Source organism: Cnephaeus nilssonii (genome assembly GCF_951640355.1).
Source record: "Cnephaeus nilssonii genome assembly, chromosome: 5".
In the NCBI taxonomy this organism is placed as follows: Eukaryota; Metazoa; Chordata; class Mammalia; order Chiroptera; family Vespertilionidae; genus Cnephaeus; species Cnephaeus nilssonii.
In genome coordinates this window covers 98,809,435-98,829,717 of record NC_137076.1, presented here as the reverse complement: position 1 = coordinate 98,829,717, position 20,283 = coordinate 98,809,435, and positions in this window count along the sequence as shown.

The following is a 20,283-nucleotide window of genomic DNA, read 5'->3' as shown; positions in this document are numbered from 1 at the left end:
CTTGCATCTCAAGAAGCTAGAAAAAGAAAGACAAATGAAAGAAAAAGAAAGTAGAAAGAAAGCAAGAAGGAAATAATAAAACTAAGCAAGCAAACAAGCAAGAAACAAAGCGAAAGTAAGTGTTTATAAATTGGCCCCCACATTAGATAATGGTATCTTTATTAACACTTCAATCTTGCCTAACCGGTGTGACTCAGTGGTTGAGCATTGACCTGTGAACTGGAGGGCAAGGAGAGACCCAAGAAAGGCAGACTACTCCAAATTGGTAAGTGGCTGTTTTAATAAGCAAGGACAATCACATGCAACACTCCTCTTGGGCACCTGCCAGAATCTTAAGTACATGTAGAGGTCTTAACTGGGTTCAGTCACATGCACAGTACAGATGATCTCAACAACATCATCCTCTCTCAAGGCTACGTCCTTTAAATATATCCTAGTGTGTGAAGGGTGGAAAGACCATACATTCCAAAGACAGGGAAGCGGGTGAAGAGCCTCCAATTGCTCAGATCTAGCTCAGGGTTAATGGCCAGGCACATCCTTTCCAACAGAAAGAAGGACAAGAAATAAATGTTGACAAAGATAAAATCAATTGGTTGGCTCTTTGAAATGATTCCTATAATATTAATGCCTAGTAAAATTGATCAAAAGAAAGAAAGCACAAATTACTGATATTAGTAATAGAAAAAGCAAAATATATATCGAAATCATAGATATTAAGAGAGAATAATAAGATCTGAATACCAAAATCAGATAGAAAATTTACAAATTCTTTGAAAACTTTTTCAAAACTGACACAAGAAGAAATTGATTATCTAAACTTTTATGTTAGTTAAGGAACTTGAATTTGTAATAAAACTTTCCCAAAAAAGAGTTCTAATAATTTAAGAGAAATTTACATATATATTAAACAAAACCTTTTATAATTGAAAGAAAGAAGGGATACTTCTTTAGTTCTTTTATGAAGGTAAGCCAATATCAAAATCTGAGAAGACTATATTATAAGAAAAAATACTGCAAGCAAATATTTCTAATGTTCATTCAAGCAAAAATTCTAAACAAATCATAATTTTTTAAAAATCAGTGGTTAAGAAAAGAACAATCCTTCTCAATGAAAAGAGGCTCCTCTCAGGAACACAAATTTGATTTTACTTTAGAAAGCAATCAATTTAATTTCCAACATTATGTAATGTCCATGATAAGCGCACCATTGTTCTCCTTGTGATAGTTCATTGAGATTTACACTTATTGTTTTATATATTTTTCTCTACTGGTGACATACCTGAGAATAAAAAACCCCCATACTAAATAAGTTATTTCTGTAGAATTCAATAATATATCATCTATATTTAATTTATTTTAAAAAGGCAAATATTTTTGTATGAATAAAATGTCAAATAAATTAAAAAATCAAAACATTGAGAAATAACTGATTTTTTATGGAATCCCAACTTAAGGGTATAAATATGAAATGATTTTATTTCCTCCAATAATTACTTCCTAATTTATTTTATTAAAGTCCATTGCTGAGAAGAGGTTTCTTGGGGTCATTTTGTCCCAATTCTATAACTCCTAATCCAGGTTCAGTTTTTAGAATGATCTTATTCTAATACTGAAGAATCAACATTGTAACACTGACTATCCATTCATGAAACCCATTCACTGTTTCTCTAGGCAGAGGAACAAAATAAATATTTCAGCCTACCTAGCAGTTGGGTATGATAAATGTGAGAATTTTGACCAATGGAATTGATATGATCCACTTACAGAATAAGTTGGGGGGGAAAAATAACACCCATGCAGAATACAATACTAGCTGATAATAACACTTATGGTCATCTTGGATGTCATGTGGTATAGATGGCAGAGCCTCTGCCAGCCTTGTGTCCTGAGTGATAGTTGGAGAAGCTCACCATCTCTACCTTACACCCCATGCCAACAGAAGTTTATGAAAGCAAAAAGAAAGTCTATTGAGTTGAGACATTTTCCTGTAGCAGGTAGCATTATCTTTATTAACACTTCAATCTTGCCTAACCGGTGTGACTCAGTGGTTGAGCATTGACCTGTGAACCAGAAGTTCATGATTCGATTCCTGGTCAGGGCACATGCCCATGTTGTGGCTCGATCATCCCCAGTAGGGGGTGTTCAGGAGGCAGCCAACCAATGATTGTCTCTCATCATCAATGTTTCTCTTTCCTTCTCCCTTCCTTTCTGAAATCAATAAAAACATATTTTTAAAAATTCAATCTTAAGCTTGACTCAAAGCTCTTTTCCTCCCCCCTTTGCTTTTGGAAGCAGCAACTCAGTGAGGTGGGTGGAAGGGAGGGTAAGACATGGGCTGGTGAATTTCAGAAACTTCTTTCCTGTCTGACTTCTAGACTCTTTACCATGTTATGCTACATATTTTTAGCAACAATACCCCTACAACAGGAAAATTTCACTTGGTAAAAAATAGAATCCTATGACATAAGCAAAACTACAAAAAATGACTTCAAGAAATAAATTTGGAGCCGAAACAGGTTTGGCTCAGTGGATAGAGCATCAGCCTGCGGACTCAAGGGTCCCAGGTTCAATTCCGGTCAAGGGCATGTACCTTGGTTGCGGGCACATCCCCAGTAGGGGGTGTGCAAGAGGCAGCTGATTGATGTTTCTCTCTCATCAATGTTTCTAACTCTCTATCCCTCTCTCTTCCTCTCTGTAAAAAATCAATAAAATATATTTTTTTAAAAAAAGAAAGAAATTTGAAGATGGATGAAATTATGGCCTCTAAATTTTAGCATCTAGATTCCCATAAATGTTTTCTGAAAAAAATAAAATCTTCATGTTCACAGGCTAATTACTGAATGAATATTTAAAAATATAAACCTGCTTTGAATAAAAACTGATTACCCTTATTTTTAACTCAAAAGATGGGCTTAAAAATGTTTTGAGCAGGGCTTCCTAGTGATACCACCATCAGGATCATTGCCTTGCTGTTGATGTTGTTCATTGGAGCATCATGGAAAGCACTGAATGTAAGGCTGCGGTCTGCCAACGTGAGTTTCTTTCAACCTGTTCCTCTCTGCCAGCTGAAGACAGGGAGGATACAATAGGAACATAAAGATACAGGTTGGAATAATAAACATAGTTTTGATAACTATGGAGAGCATATGAAATCTGAGGAACTGGCAATTTATTCCTTTATACCAAATTAAACCCATCAGATGTGCTGAGGCCCTTTTAAAATGTTTATTATAAAAACATGTCCCTGGAAGACTGAAAAATAAAAACAAAATGAAAGATGAGCTCGTTCATCCAGATTTTAGAATATGCAAATAAAAATTACCTCTTTTTTTCTTTTAAAGTTTACACACCTGCCAGCTACAGTGTTCACACACACACATTTACATACACAAACAAGTGCAGACACACAACACAACATCATGATGGGCAATCTACTGATCAAGAACCTTTTCAGCAACATATAATGTGATTCTGTCCTTTGGAAAAATTATCAATTATTAAAGTCATTGGAAAGTTAGATGCCTTTCTTCTTTATATCCATTGTATCAACAGGTACTGTTGTTTCTTTCTTCTTGAATACCTCTGAGTTTATTTCTTTTCCTCAATTACATCTACCCCCAATCCCTGAACTACTTCATTCCTAGATTACTTCAAGAGACTTCTGATTTCAGAGTCTGCTTCAATTTATTCTAGTCCCACTGGCAAAGATAACCTTCTAAAATAACCTTTAATAACCATTTTTTAAATTACATGACCCTCTTCCTAAGCTGATAATTTGTCTCCTTTGGGGAAATCACTTAGGAAACTATTAAAAAATGTGTTGGTTTATTTTATGCCATGTTCTAACCATGTTTGACTTGCTTGATGGAAAAACGCCTATAAGACAGAACTACATGACAAAGGAATTTCTATGAGCAGAGCCAAGCTGGTGAGATATATGGAGTACAGAATTAATTAGCAAGACAGACCCGAAGAAGAGACAAGTAGGATGTGGCAGACATCCTGGATATGCATAACTTATTAGAGTACCGAAAAGAAATTTCCTGCAGGGGCTGGGATTTTGAAATAAAATTCTCCAGAAGTATCTTAAATTCCACATGCTCAAAATTAAACTCAATATGTTGTGTCCTCAAAAGAATTCCTCCTTCCATATTTTTTGTCTTAATGAATGGCACAACCAGACTACGTATTGACCAAGGTGGAACCTTAGGGTACTAATTTAGTCATATCCTGTTAATTCTATTTCCTTCAATTTTCAGGAACCTGTTTCTTCTGTTCGAGCCCTAAGTCATCCAGGTCAACTTTCAACTTAACTTCAGTGGTGGTGTCTAATTTGGTTTCTTGCTTTCTAGTCTCCCAATCTTGCAATGATTCACCACACTTCTTCCAAATCCATATTCCTGAATTGTAAAGCTACTTAAAACCTTCAATGGGCTATCCATTGCCTATAAGATTATTATATTATAATGATTATTATTATGATCGACTTGACATCATCATTATCTTTTTCCTAATCTCTTCTACTACTACTTATTCCATCTTTTGCTTAATTTGAACTCTATCTAAATTGGAGGTTCCTTGAGTAACTTATCTCCTCTGCTTACACTGTTTTCTCTTCCTTGAATGTCATTCTACTCTTGTTGAACTAAACTACCCATAGTTTAGCCCACAACATTTGATCATTGTCCATGTAGACATAACCATGTCTCCTAAGTAAGCTGTACATAGTACAGACTTCTATTATAACATTCTGCTATAACATGGCATTCCACTTTACTTCTTTATATTTTATTCATCTACTAGCTTTTATCAGTATTAAAACCACTTACAATATTGTTCAGATATATAATTATCTTCAAATCTTCATTCAGTGAATAAACAAATGGATAGATACATGGATGGATAAATTCATGGGTGGATGGATGGAATAGACATGTTGATAAATGGACAGTTCTTTACTAATGTAAAATTTTTTTAGAGTTCTTAACACAGTTCAGTTTTAAGTTGTGACTATTTTAGATCATGAGATTAAGTTGAAAGACACAAAGTGTCAAGCTCCCCAGAAGAGAACAAAATCATAGGGTCTTTTCTTATCAGAAGTAGAAATTATCATGGTAAGAAAAGGTTAGAAAGCCATATATTTGGTGTCTTCTCTTTTTTGACCTTGGAAATTGAGTAACTAGGATGAGCTAAGATGAGAACAGGCCCAGAAAATGGTTCTTTTCTTCAGCATGTCTGACACAAAGAAGAACAAATTTAATTTAATATAAAAAATCGCATTAGCTTCATGTAGAAATGTTTTATGAGGGACTTAGGACAATACACTGAGTCAGTTCTTCCTTCAAAGAGTTTAAAGGAGAGACAGATGTGAATAATTACATACAATTTATTTAATTGTCCCTGTAGTGAGGAATAGAGAAAATATCAGGGTGTTAATAAAACATGAAGGGAATAGGCACTTGTAAGTATAATCTGGAAGTTTAGAGAGGTATGATTTAAGTTGGGACATAAAAAATGAGGAGGAGGCTGAATAGGTTGAAATTAAGGTGCTGTAGCAAGTAGGTGGGAGAAGAAATGGCTCATGCTTCACTAACCCGAGTCCATGTCCCCGACTCCATGATCATTGCCCATGATTTTCAATAAAGGTCACCGGATTCAAAAAGACTCCTTGGCTGTCAGCGGATTTTGGTTATAACAAATGATAATGGTCTTAATTTAAGGAGAATTTAGATAGTTTCCTATAATTTGGGGATATTATTATAATTTACTTTTATATAATGAGATTTTTGACCCATATTTAATCACTGTCACCTCCGCCACCACATCAGTGTTAATGAATGGAAAGGCCGTGATTTTCCAATCAAGTAATATTCAGGGTTAAATAAATCCCACTACTCTGTTTGATAAGCAACAGTCTGGCCAAGATGGACTATGAAGAAATTACTTTCTCTAGAACAAGCATGAAATTTGCCAGTATAAGTACACTACTTTAAGTAAATAGAATATGTTTGATTATTTAAAATGAATCTTTTCGATAGCAGAAAAAAAATACCCTTTAGGATGTTGTTAAGACAATATAACAAGTTAGATTAATATAGATTTGACCAGCAAATGATTCTCCACTTACTGGCCTCTGGATTCCAATAATATTTAGCCAGAGGCTGTTTTTCAAGAGCTGTCAATTGGGCTTTTTATAATGAAAGGCAGAAAGGAAGCTTTAATGAGCACTACTCAAGTTCACAGCATTCAGACTCGAAACCTAGAAAACAAAACCAGCCACCTGTAAATGTTTGACCTATTGTTCAGAAAGAAATTATTTGAAGAGAGGTAGAGATTTTTCAGAATACAGAAATGAAAGTGGGAAAATACCAAAAGATAAAACTTTCTTACTTGCAAATTTAACAAAGCCAGCCTGGTTCTATCCTTTTAGGCTTTGAGGTAAAGTTATTTAGGATTATATCCCCACTAGAGGCCCGGTGCACAAATCCGTGCACTGTTGGGGTCCCTCAACCTGGGACCCCTCACAATCTGGGACCCTCGGGGGATGTAATAGAGGCCTGAGCTGGGCCAGGAGCCGCACCACTCCCGCTTATCCCGGCCCTGCTGCACCTGTGCTGCCACGGATGCTGGAGAGGCTCGTGCTGCCACAGCTGCGCTCACCAGCCTTAAGCCCACACCTGCTGAGCGACACTCCCACTGTGGGAGTGCACTGACCACCAGGGAGCAGCTCCTGTATTGAGCGTCTGGCCCCTGGTGGTAAATGCACATCATAGTGACCGGTTAAATGGTTGTTCAGTCGTTCAGTCACTTAGGCTTTTATATAAATAGATAGTGATCCGGAAAAAATAGTTTGCATTCAACATTGCAATAAATGTGTCCATCTGTTACTCCTGAAGTCATAGTGAATATGCTAAAATGTATTTTGATAGTCCAAAAATTTGGAAATATTTTGGAATATCTTAAGAAAGAGTAAGTAAGGCTGTATCGCATAGAATCTCAACTCCATGTGTACCATTTGCTCTGTGGATACTGATACACATTAGCAAAAGGGGAGGAAAAGGCCCTATGAAAGTACCAAATAAATTGTTCCTTTTGTGAAGTGCTTATTATGAGCACTTGGCTAGATGACTTACTATGGCCACTTTACAAGGGAGGTATTTCTACTTTGCAGGTAAGAAAACTGAAGCTGTGAGAGGTGGCAACTCACAAAAGGTCCTATGGCTGGTAAATAGAAAGGCTGGAACTTGAACACAAAATTTTCTGATTCCAAAGAATAAGTATTTCTCTGGCATGTTCTTAATTTAGTTCCCACAATTGTGAATCAGAATTATCCTGATTTAAATTTACATCTTCCTGGATTATGTCATTTAGAAAATGGGTTTTACAGTCATTGTGTGTGTGTGCGCGCGCGCTTCCCCTAAAAATCTAGAGAGCATCACAAAAGCTGGCAACCTCTCCTCAATATTCTCAAATACTTTAGCATTTTTATGTAAATTCATAAAGGAAAACTGGGGCATAAAGAGATGACTGTGATTATTTTCACTGTGACTTCTTTTTAATTAAGCTGTACACAGTTCGTACTGCTAATATAACACTGTAACATTCCACTTTACTTCTTTATGTTTTACTAGAGGCCCGTTGCACGAAGATTTGTGCAATAGGCCTTCTTTCCCCTGTGTGCCAGCACCGCTTTTCCTCCGGCACCCGGGAACCAGGACTTCGCTCTGGCCGCCGCCTTTCGTCTTCGCTCCAGCCGGAGTCTTTGCTCCAGCTGGCTGGAGTCTTTGCTCAGGCCAGAGCCTTCAGTGTTTGCTCCGGCCAGAGCCTTCAGTCTTCTCCACTCCAGCCAGAGTGCCGCTTCTGTACCTCCCTCCGCCCCCCGCCCCCCCCCCCCTCATACCAGGTGTCCCATCCTGCCCAGCTGCTCCACACCTGCATATGCAAATCAACCCTCCATCTCTGTTGGGTTAATCTGCATACTCACTCCTAATTGGCCGGTGGGCATCGCAGAGGCATGGTCAATTTGCATATTTCTCTTTTATTAGTGTAGATTCATTTACTAGTTTTTATCAGTATTATGACCACTTACACTATTGTTTAAATGTATAATTATCTTCAAATTATTGAAAACATATTTTCTTTGAATAGAGAATACTGACACATGGCTCCTAATTTAAAAAGCATAAGTGTATATACAGTAGTCCCCCTCACCTGTCGGGGAGATGTTCCAAGACCCCTCAGCAGATGCCTGAAACCACCAAACCTTTTATGTACCATGTTTTTTCTTATACACGTATACCTTCAACAAAGTTCAATTTAGAAGTTAGATGTAGCAAGGGATTAACCACTAATGATAAAATGGAACAATTATAATAATGTACTGTAATAAAATTCAAGTGTATGTGGTCTTTCTCTCAAAATGTTTCATTGTCCTATACTTACCCTTCTTCTTGTGATGATGTGAGAAGACGCAATGCCCATGTGAAGAGATGGAGTGAGGTGACTGGTGTAGGTTGTGACATAGTGTTAGGCTACTACTGACCTTCTGAAGACACAGCAGGAGAATCACGGAGCCATGATAATGGCATGTCTTCCACCACAAATTTAATTGCATTTCCACCTTAACTAAGCACTTATCATGCACTGTGGCCCTAAATTGTGCAGTTTGAAGTGCAAGAGCAAAACTAACATAGACTTTTCTTCTTCACAATTTCACAGATAGAAGATTCATTCTTACCTCAGGATACAATTTTATTTCTTTCCTTATTAAGTTGAGAACTTTTACAGCTTCATTAAAAAGAAACACAATCCAGCTTCTTTCTCCTCGGCATATCCTGGGGCCAACATCACTACTCTAGCACTTTGGGGTCATTATTAAGTAAAATAAGAGTGACTTGGCCACAAACTCTGTGATGCTGTAATAGTCAACCTGAAAACCAAGATGCCTACTAAGTGACTAACTGGCAGGGAGCTTTCACAGCTCAAAGACGCTAGACAAAGGGATAATTAAAGTCACAGGTGGGACGGAGAGGGGCTCTTGAGATTGCATCATGCTAATCAGAATAGCTTGCAATTTGAAACTCATCAATTTTATTTCTTGAATTTTCCAAATAGTATTTTTGGACCATATTAGATTACATGTAGCAGAGGATAGTGAAAACACAGGTAAGAGGTGACAATCATAAGGACATTCTCCCTCCAAACCTGTCACTAAACATCTGGATTGTCTTTGTCAGGCATCTAGCTTTATCAGTTATTCAAATACAGTGGCAGTTTTTTATCGTTTACACTTACATATGTGGATATACATAATATTTAAAACATATGTATATCTGCCATATATATACTAGTGGCCCGGGGCATGAAATTCGTGCACATTAAAAGGGAATTAATTAGAGGAAATATTTTAATATTGCTATTTGCCCTTTCTCTATAATAGAAGTGTCAGAGATGAAAGAAAATTAGTAAAATGTATATGAAAATCTTCCTCCTCTCAGAGTCTGGGGCACGCTTCAGGACCCAGAGTCAAGTCTCTACCCACCCACGTGCACCTCAAAATTGTGCAAGGCCCAGACCTGGCCAGCCCCACTCCCATTGGGCGAGATGCAGACCCAGCCGGCCCCATCCCTGTCAAGCCCCGCCGGGCAGGGGTGCAGCCTCAGGTCCCCCGTCAAGCCCCACCAGGTTGGGGGGACATAGCCTCAGGGCCCCTGTCAAGCCCTGCTGGGTGGGGGGGTGCAGCCTCAGGTACCCCATCAAGCCCTGCTGGGCAGGGGGCACAGGCTCAGGTCCCCTGGTACACCCTCAGGTCCTCTGGCCCAGTGTCAGGGCAGGGAGTGCGGCCTGAGGTCCCCTGCCAAGACCCACTGGCTGGGGGCACAGCCTTAGTTCCCCCACCCCAGCCTGGTGCCACGCAGTCTCAGGTCCCTACTGATTGCTCATTATGGGAACCCTGCCGCCACTATGGGCCATATTGTGATGGTGTGATGGAGTGAGGGTCAATTTGCATATTACCTCTTTATTATATAGGATTCTGCTGTATGGCTATACCATAATTATGTAACCAGATTTTTATTGTGCACCTTTAAGTTGTTTCCAATTATTTCCCAAAAAAGCTGCAATAAATATATGTTCACACAAAGTGATATCTCATCAATTCAAGGGTAATCAACAGACCTAAGTATATGTCTTTGTAATTTTGATATATAATTGTCATTTATAGGAGATATATCAATGATAGTCCCACTAGCAATTTATAAATGCATGTTTTCTATGCCCACATCAATACTGAATGTTATCAAATATTGTCAATCTGATAGGTGAAGAATAGTTTAGTTTTAATTTGCAACTGCCTCATTATGAGATTGAAAATTATTTCACACATTAAAGAACCATGTATATTTCTATATTTATATATTGCATTAACTCTTGTGGGTTTGGGGGTTTTTCTTTCCCTATCAGGCTGCTGAACTTTAAGAAATACATTGAAAGTAATTCATTGTGATCTGAATAGCAAATACATTTCCCCCCATTTGTCTTTTTATTTTTTATGTGTTTATGGTATTTTTTTGGCCATGCATGCAAGCATGCAAGCCTTCAACTGCACTGGTAGCTCGTGCTCCTCTGGTTTAGCATTTAAGATCTTCTATAGAGGGCCGGGAGAAGACAGCAGTCTGGCTGTGTGACTCTCAACCTGCTGTCCCCAAGGTCTGTCTTATCTGCACATCTTCCTGTGGAGGTAAATATTTCTGAGGCTTTTTTATATTTTGAATGAATAATCTTTTTGCTTCTCAGCTCCCTATTTCCACTTTCTGCTAAGTGATGAACTTCTCACACGCTGCTCTGGCTTCCAAAATTTTATTTTTGTCATTTATCTTTTTCTTTCTTTCTATGTGTATTTGTACCCTTTTATACATTTTTGATTGTTGTTAAAGTAACAGGATACTGGAGGGCATGAATTTTATATGCCTTGATTTCAAGGTGAAATGATTAGATGTTTGAATTCAAATATACATTTAAAAAGTACAAAATAATAACAGTTTAATAAATGATCACAAATTACATACTCCTGTTTGCTTTCCAGGGAAGCTGTACACCCATAACCACAATACATCCTAGAAAATAGTTATAGATAAAAGTATAGCAGATTAATTAGGATCATGCTATTTGGAAATTACGTTAAGTCCAATGATCTGGGTGACCTTAGGAAGGCTTCTTACCCTTTCCAAGCATAAATCAGATTTCATGACTCTTTTGCTTAAACCTTTAATGTAGAGTTGCCAGATTTAGCAAATCAAAATACAAGGTGCTCAACTAATTTTGACATTCAGATAAGAAATGAACATGTATTTTAGTATAATTATGACCCATGAAGTATTTGGAGCATATTTATACTAAAAAGTATTCATTGATTATCCAAAATTTAAATTTATCTGGTATCCTGAATTTTATCTGACAGGTCATTTTTAATAATGTTTTTCCCAATGCACCATGAATGAAAAATAAACTCTTCACTGTGTCCTATGTGCTTTACAAACCATAACTCTGCTAGCCTGTCTTTATCAGGTATCTCATCCCAATCTCTTTAACTCCCACTATGTTCAAGCCACGCAGATTTTCTCTCTATCCTTCCAACATACCTTTTTTTTTTTTAATTCTCAGACTTCTCATTATTTCCCTGACTTTCTACTCTTTCTCATGCTTCATTTATCACCTTGAATGACCTTTCTGAAGAGAGGCCATTCTGCCTACCATTTCTTGGGTATCTTTGCTTTCTGCCTCTCTCATAATTCTGCTAGCTTCTTGAGGGCAGGGGCCTTGTCTGGTTCACTCAGCAGTGCTTTTAGCACATAAAATATACTAAATAAACTTTTAAAATTCATATTTAAAAGTAAATATATCAAAGTGTGCTCATCTGTGTGAATGAGAAAAAAATAATAGTATTTACCTTAACAGGACTATTGTGGATATTAAATAAAATATTGAACACAGAGTATGCAGCTATGTTTTCAACACAGTGTAAATGATCAATAACTAATAGTTGCCTTTCACATTGATCTGATAATAGTCTTGTGAAATGATAATTTTCTTGTGAGATAGAGCCTTATAATAATATTCTTGTAGGAAGCAGCAGATACACAAAGAAAGTCACCTTGGATGAGCCCTTTAGATGTCCATTAATACTAAAACCACTCCCCTACACATGTTTTCATAATATAGTTTTTTCATCTATATAGACAGATGCAGATTTTGTGATTAATATTTTCTGTAAATATATTAACGATTTTATTCTTTGACTTTAGGACTAGTTATCATATTCTTACCCATTAGTCTTCTTCCTTTCCCTCCTTTTCCCTTCATCCCTCTCTCTCACCCTTCCTCCCCACTTTTTTATCCCTCATAACTAGAATTAATCTCATAAACTAATCATCAAAAGTTTCTTAGTTTTTTAATTTATTTTAAGCTCCTGTTTGTACTCCCCTTCCTTTCAAATTTGTTTTGCCCAAATTTTGACAATCATCATCACAAATCATATCTTCAGAAGAGACTGAAATATTTTACCAGCAACAAACCCAAAATGAAAAGATTACTTTTAAAATGGAGACAGTCTGGCCAACTTGAATATTTTTGTAATTGACAAAATTAGTAGAGCATCATTGGTATACTTCGAACTACTGAAAATTTATTTTGCAATCTGTGATTATAAGTACATAGAACACAAGTACTCAGATCTCTTTATCAAGAGTTTCATTCAATCAATCTTCTTTCACAATTATTCACTGAGCAATTATTTCATGTAAAACCCTGTGCTAAGTGAGGCACAAGCTGCTCATTTAGCCGGCGATATAAATAAAAATCAATAAGGTAAACCTCTTAAGGACATTAGGAACATATACATGATGTGTTATGACTATTTGGAATAAAAAAATAGTCATTACCCAGGAGAATCAATAATTTTGGTGGAGGTGGTGGCTTGTGAAGTAGCATATGAAGGATGGCTAATATATATGCATAAGGAATAAAGGAAATAAGAATGTGCTTATCTATTAGATGTAGAACATTATTGTTAAGTCATTTCAATGTAACTATTTATTGGCTATTGGCCAGTCTCATATAGAACCTTCAATAACAATTTTGAATGAATTAGTCAGCTCTTTCTAAGTTATATTACTAAGTAATAATTGGGTTCAAGTATTTCTCATTTTCATTGCATGTGCTTTTCAGATTGGCTGTAACTTTGTGCCACTTCATATTTATTCTGGGACTAAGACTTAAAGTAACTTCCTTACTAAGGAGACAGTTGTGTGTTGAGGGAAAAGAAAAGTGGAAAATCCAAGGAATGGTTCTTAGATGGGCTGCTCAGAATGGCTATGTATCATCTCCATGTATGTTTACTGGCCAGAACAAGCCACATGATAAAGCCTAATATTACTGGGGGTACAAAGAAGGGCAACATTTACTTGTCAAAAACTCCCCTAAGTATGAACTATATATTATAGGCAATGTGAATATATTAAATATTAATAAGCTATAAAGTTTGCTAAGCTTTTAGGTTATGCTAATATTGATTCTAATTATTACACATCTTCATTGTTTTTGCCTAGATGCTTTAAGCAATTTAACTAACATTCTCTTTAAATACCTGAATATTGGTACTATTTTTGGGCAGAACATTTTAAGAAAATCATTTTCAAACCTTGTGGAAGCCCAATAGCACAGTTTCAATATTTTTCAGTGTCAAGAGACAACAATAGTGAAGAAGTATGAAAGAAAAATGGCTATGGGATTGGCTGGATGAATGGGTGCTTGGGGATAAAGGAATTTCAAAGTTAAGTACTGTTGGACAATGTATCATAATCCTATTAATGCAAAGAGAAACAAAGCCTCCATGAGGCTAATAGCCACACTCATTTGATAACTTGCAGAGATAATCTATTAAAAGAATTCTCTCAAATGTAAGCCAATTGACTTGCAATTGATTATGAGGAAACATACAACAAGTGATCTCATGACCTATCACTTTTAAAGTAACATTTTATCCTTTATGTGGTTTATCTTTACATTTCATTTGCTTTTGTGATCCACAAAGCAAGCAACTTTCAACCCGGAGGGTGGTACTCTGTGGGATTGTTGTGTCACCCTTGATTAGCTTTTCAGAATGACAGTGGAACTTCTACTATCCATAGAAAATTCTAAATATTCAAGGAAAGAGGGAACTTATCATAGTCACACTGCATATAAAGCAAAACCAAAATAAAAGTGCCTAACACAGCTTGATTTTGACCCCATGGTCCATGAATCAGGCTACAACTTAAGGAAAACAGCCATTGCTGAAGGGAAGCCCGTATCTGAAAACAGACCTGCAAGTTCACAGAATGCAACAGAGCTAGACAAAGTGAAATTAAGAGAAAATCCACAAATCACATGAATCACAAATTCGGTGCCATAGTATGGCTTTCTATGTTACCCATCATCGAATTAATGAGTGCAACAAAACTACCATTTAATGAGCACTTATACTAGTAAATGCTAGATTTTTACACACACCATCTCATTTCATCCTCACCACAACTCTGCATGGTGGACATTAATAGTAACATTTACAAATAAGGAAATTAAGGCTGAAAAATCAATTAAAAAGGAGAACTTTATACAGCAAATTACTGATGGAGAATGGGTTATAAACCCAGAAAAGCTGATTTCAAATGTCTTCCCAAGATCACATAATGTTGTCTCATAGAGAATAAGATGGAAAGATTAAATTTTAAAATTCATCTAGGTTAATGTCTCCCAAATTAAACTTTGTTCTGTTTATACTTTTAAAATGGAAGGCCTGAAACTAGAAGTTTACAAAACAATTACCACAACCTTAACAACTGATTACCTTTAGTCATATCCTATATAATAAAAGGCTAATATGCAAATCTACCAAACAGCAGAATGACCGGTTGCTATGATGCCTACTGACCACCATGGGGCAGATGCTAACGCAGGAGCTGCCCCCTGGTGGTCAGTGTGCTTCCACAGGGGGAGCGCAGCTCAGCCAGAAGCCGGGCTCATGGCTGACGAGTGCAGCGGCAGTGGTGGGAGCCTCTCCCGCTCCCTCGGGGGATGTCTGACTGCTGGCTTAGCCAGACTGTGAGAGGGCACAGGCCTGGCTGAGGGACCCAACCCCCAGTGCACGAATGTCATGCACCCATCCTCTAGTATATATATAAATATATATATTTCATTTTTTTTAAATCTATCTTTATTGTTGAACATATTAGAGATGTACCTTTTTTCCCCAATTGACCCCCCAAAACCCCACTCCAGCCCCCTCTCCTGGCCATATTACAACCAATTTCTTAAAACTCCATTTTAAAGAAAAGATACCAAATAAGGGCCAGGGCTTCTGTTTTTGTTTTGTTTCATTTTCAGTGTCACTTTCCCAAGGGCCAAACCATATCAGGAAGAATGCAGGATAACTTTTTCATGATGGCTAAATTCTAGATTTATACTTATTCAGTTGTTTCTATGTCCTAGATCAAGCACAAAAACATCAAGGTCCATCTGGGTAATTTGTTAAATTATAATAATAATAATTGTTATTATTATTATTGCAATTGTAAATATGGTTGATATTGTATTAAAATTGTTTTCACATTGTAAGCATTATATTGTCCTGTGTCCTTTGCAGAGCATTAATAATAGGGACTTGGGGAGATTATCATATGAAAAAAGCACCAGAAATAGGGCACTGCAGAAGTGCTTTTTCCTCCACTCATGTCACACTAATCAACCTAAAACTGAAAATGCAGCCTTCAAGTATATATCCCAATTACTAAGGTGGACTTATTTGCTTCTACGTTGTAATTTTGCTGCAATTCTTTATAATGGGCAATTATAGTAGTGCCGGGACATAATTTTTAGGTTGTGTACCTCTTTTTTAAACCAAAGGGAAAGAAAAAATTTGGGTCTGTTTTAAAAGCCCATTGGTTCTTATATTATAGCTCTCTGATTATACAAGAAAAAAAAAACAATGTCAGAAAGTGTTCTAGATCATTTTCACATATAATAGTGTATGTATACAATTCATTTTCTGTGAACCAACAGTAACTGAAACAGCAAATGGAAAGTTTATTAAAGCACCCAATTTCATGTAATTAGTCTTATAAAGTATATTGTATCTGCTGTCAATTCTATTTTCTGGTCTCATCAAACAAAAGCTTCTATCAGCAACAACTTCCTATATACAATTTTAATTGAAATTATTGGGATGACATTGGTTAATAAAAATCACATAAATAGCAGGTGCACAATTTTATAAATATATATATTTTAAAGTAAGACCTTGCCTAAGGATGTTAGCATTCTGCCCCACGTTTATCATGTGGAAGGGAACCGACAAAAACAAGCAAGATGATCCATATTGCAAGGATAAAATTAAGAACTGGATGGTTTAGAACATCTGAAACTCCGGTAATGCCCTTGAACTTCAATCTCTTCATTTTAAAATATAATTTTGAAGTAACATGCATAAAATGCAGAAAGAGAAATAACATATTCAGACTGAAAAAGTCAAAATTAATTCAGATTATTTTATCTCTAAATCATAAAGTGCATAGGTTATGCATGATGGAATAAAAAGAAAGGACATGGCTTTGAATCCTCTCTCTTCTAATTACTACTCATCCTGGGCATTGGTATAATATGGGCAAAAATAACCTTTAGTGTGGTGTATGCGGGCATGACTCACAGCCCCTAAATGGAGTAGTTGGTCAGTGGATGCTACTGATTCTTACCCCTTAAGTCTGCATTTTCTATATCTGTTCCAAACATTTTTGTTATCTTGGACTCCTGCTTCATCCCTTGTTCTGCATCTATGACATTTACACCCAACCCTCTGCAAGTTTATTACTCTTCTCCAGTTCCACTGCCCCGTTCCTCTCGGTGAAACCGCGGCACCAGCCTTTTAATACAACCTGCTTCCTTGAACCTGCTTTTTCTCAATCTGCTCTATACTGTCAAGCATTTCCATAATCTTATCCCAACAAACTACTCTGATTGGGCCCTCCTAAATTCTATCTTATATGTTATGCTCAGAACTATGTCCCACAAATCTTTGGTCTAGTGTCTCAAATGTCTTGCTGCTACATTGCTGTACATTTCACTCAACTAAAAGGCAAATGCCATCTCTGCTACAGAAGCAATGGAATAGGAGACAGCCAGCCTGAGAAGAAAGGCCTCAGGGGAAAACAAAACAAAACAAAAACAACCGTTCAGACACTTTGATGTTGGACTTCTAGCCTCCAGAACTGTGAGGAAGCAAATAAACAAATTTCTGTTGCATAAGTCCCCCAATCTCTGTAAGCCCTAGCAAATTAAGATAGTAAAAGAGAAAAAAATCTAGTTTTCAAATATTACATATGAAGAACAATTTTTCAATGTTCTTCATATGTAATATTTTTTCATCAAGAAATTGAAATCATGAAATAAATTCTTATATAAAATGATGCCTGTTTCTCAAGAATTGTATTCTGTTACTTGTGAAGCTACTTATCATATTTTTAAATAGTGGGTGATACAGTGTAATGATGTCTTTAGAATACTGAGTATGTCTATCAATTAATAGTGAAAATTTTTATTTATTCAAATCCTTAGCCATTTAATAATATTTGGAGTGTTCTTTAGATAGGGCATATATATTTCTCCAGTATGTTTTCTAGTGTTTTATTAAGTTTTTGATTTTGTATCCAGACATCACACTGAACAATCACATTAACTCTCATAATTTTATCTAACTTGTATAATAAAAAAATGACCGTTTTGATCTCCTTCTCTCATGTACAGATTTTTACTTTATTTTTCCCCACAGAAGACTTTTTTATTTTCATTTTTTAAATCAGTTTTTATTTTTCAATTATAGTTAACATACAAAATTATATTAGTTTCTGGTGTACACCCCAGTAATTATACATTATACAACTTACTAAATGATTACCCTGATAAAGCTCGTACCCATCTGACACCATACATAGTTATTAGAACACTATTGACTACATTCCCTATGCTGCCCTTGATATCTCCATGACTATTCTGTAACTACCAATTTATACTTAATCCCTTCAAATGTTTCACCCATTTCATCAATGCCCCTCCCAAATGGTACTGTCAAAATATTCTCTATATCTATGAGTTTGTTTCTGTTTTGCTTGCTTGTTTATTTTGTTTTTTGAATTCAATTGATGATAGATATGTATTTATTGCCATTTTACTGTTCATATTTGTTATCTATATTTTCTACTTCTCAAAGAAAACCCTTTAACATTTTATGTAATACTGGTTTGGTGGTGATGAACTCCTTTAGGTCTTTCTTATCTGGGAAGCTATCCAGAATGCCTCTCACATTTTTACTTTTCTTATTACATTAGATAAAAATTCCATTACAGTGAAACTAATAATGGTGATACCAGAAATATTGTTTTCAATAGATTCTTGGTCAAACATCAAAACAGATATCCATTTCCTCGGCTGCATTCAATTTGCATAATAAGTTGCTTTGGTTAGTCAGTGAGTAAAAAGTCCACAACTCCAGAAAGATAACCATCAGTTACTGTATTAGTCAATGAGAACTATTTTATTTTCCACGAAAGTCTGCATTAATAATCAGGTATAACCCACATCATTTTTCATCCCTTGACTAATGAGGGTTATTTTCTTGAATTACTCAGTTGTTGGAGAACTCCCCAGTTTCCCTCCCCCTACCACATACACATATCTACACACTGTGTGAGGAGCACAGGCTTAAGAGATTCACCCAAGGTACCGGCTTTATGATCATAATTTACTAGATCATACTTCTATCATGGTGATCTGCCCCTTCTCCCTTTAAAAAAAAAGGTTAATAATGAGGATATCTAACTATGAATTCTACAAAGATGTAATATCATAATTTTGGTAACATAAATAACCACACTTCTAAACCTGGTTCTTTTTTATTGTAATTAGCACCTTCTTCATTGGAAAGTGTGTGTGTGTGGTGGGGAGGGGTGTATGTACATGACTATCATGTCTTATTTCATCTACTGGAGCAGAAGCTCCTCAAGTGTAAAACTCATGTTTCACGTGTATCTCCTGAGCCTACTCCAAACCCTCTACACCGTGCAGACATTCAATGAATGTTTGATAACAGACTGAAATTTATTATTCTGTTTTCTGACATTTTTATTTACTCAATGCTTTGTTTCCAAATAGTCCTAAAGTAATCAGTGTGATTTTCTCTTTCACTTGTATTAAAAGAAGTATATTTATAAAGAGTTCTTAATTGGATTGTTATATACCTTGAGGGAAAGTTGTATCTTTTTGTTCATTACCCAAACATAAAGAATGTTATTGAATATTGGGGCAGAAACATTAAATTTCTGCCCCCTCAGATTCATTGTTATCATCTCAGATTTTCAGCAATATTTAAATATATTTTTTGAGAGCACTTTGGTTATCTATTTCTCTCTTTTCTAATTTTTCTGCAAATTTTTTATATTTGTTTTATAAATTATGAATAACTTTAAATTTTTAATAAACTGTGTAATCTAAACACATTTGTATTAATAAAATTATAATTTTAAGTACACCATGCTTACCATTATAGTAAGCTGCATAAGACCAGTGCTCAAAAGATAAATCCACATTACACTGAAGCATCATAAAAAATGCATGGAAAATGCAACAGGAAGAACCATAATTACTCTGAATTTAAAAATTTGCATGGGGTGGAGAGACTAAAAATCTATCAAGTCCCTAGTTTATGTTATCTTTATTGTGACAAACTATAAGATAATTATTATGATTAACTCCATTACCCTTAAAATAAAACAAAGGTTAAAAATGAGCTTGTGATAAAAACAGAGCTTTCGCCCTAACTTTACTTTGTTGGTTAATCCACTTGTACAGATGCATATAAGAAACACAGGGTCTTGTAAAAATACAGAGCTCTAGATCCCTAGATTCTGATTTCAATAGTGCAGATCTAGAGGGATGTTTCCATTCAGAATCCTTATAAATTATCCTCTTTCCTTACACATCAATCCTTGAAGGTCACTGTAATAGTTTAATGGAATGCCATATCAAAGTACTACATACTGGCTGGCTTAAACAACAGAAATTTATTGTCTCAAAATTCTGAGGGTGTTGGCCGGGTTGGTTTACTTCAAGGCCTGTCCTCTCTGCACATAGATTGCCTCTTCTTTCAGTATTTTCAGACAGTCTTCCCTATGATCATGTCTATATCCTAATTTCCTCTTC